This window comes from Tupaia chinensis, unplaced genomic scaffold (assembly GCF_000334495.1).
Source record: "Tupaia chinensis unplaced genomic scaffold, TupChi_1.0 Scaffold140061_1, whole genome shotgun sequence".
In the NCBI taxonomy this organism is placed as follows: Eukaryota; Metazoa; Chordata; class Mammalia; order Scandentia; family Tupaiidae; genus Tupaia; species Tupaia belangeri.
This window is the reverse complement of record NW_006199940.1, coordinates 204,622-205,667: the sequence shown is the minus strand read 5'-3', so window position 1 is coordinate 205,667 and position 1,046 is coordinate 204,622.

The window sequence follows — 1,046 nt, the reverse complement described above, 5'->3', positions numbered from 1 at the left end:
GCGGGGCCCCTCCTGTGGGCGGCCCGGTGGCGAGGCTGCCGGCCGCTGCAGAGAGGCGGGACCCACGGTCCAGACGCCGCCCCGCCGGGTCCGTGCTGGCGCGGTCCGCTCGTCGTCAGCGGGGCCTTGCGTTCACAGCTCAGGTGGGCAGACCCAGGGCCCCAGGCCCAGAGCCTCGCGGGCGCCCAGTGCTCTCGTCCCCCATCTGCCCAGCCGGCCAGGACCCCCAGTGGAGGAAAAGGTGCAAGTGGCTATAGGACGTGGCCAGCCTCACCCCCAGCACCAGGCTTGACTGCCCTCACAGGGCCGCCAGCCAGCACCGCAGTGCCCACCCCACCCCTCCACCACAGGCGGCGGTGCCGCCCGCCCCAGGGGCCTGCCTGCCCTGCGCGGCACGCACGCCACGCCCCGCCCAGCCCGCAGTCCTGCCTGCCTACCCAAGGAGGAGGTCGCAGAGCCTCGACCTCCCAGGGTCTGCCCTTTGCCCCTCTGCCCCCCACAAACCCGCCGTGGAAAGCCATGGGCCCCCTCCCGCCCCGTAACTAAGCAGCACAATAACCGACTTAGCGAATTCAGGTAGAAGGAACGTTAGGTAGCACCTATTTTGTACTGGTTCTACAAGTAGGGCCCGAGGTGCGAGCCTCGGGTGGGGGCTGCGGCCGCCGGCCCGCCCTGCCCCCACCCTGCCTGCGCCCGCGCCTTGTACATACTCCCACCCGGAACAGGCCGGGATTTTTACTCGGGCTGCGCCCTTCTTCCGCCCCCGTTTGGGGCTGGGCCGGCCGGACAGACGGACGGACGGACAGACCTCCTTCCTAAGCACAATAGCACCAGCTCCCCGGAGCGCCGCACCTCCACGAGGAGAATAAATGCCACTCTTGATAGAATTCGGAGTGTCGGCTGTTGTGTCTTGGGCTCCCCACTCTGCTGGGCTGTCTGGGGTGTTTTCCTGGCCCCTGACTGCAGGCCTGCTGCAAACCCAGCGCTGACAGTCTCAGCCCAGCGCAGCCAGTGGGCCCTGGGGACCCTCTGTGGCCTCTCATGTT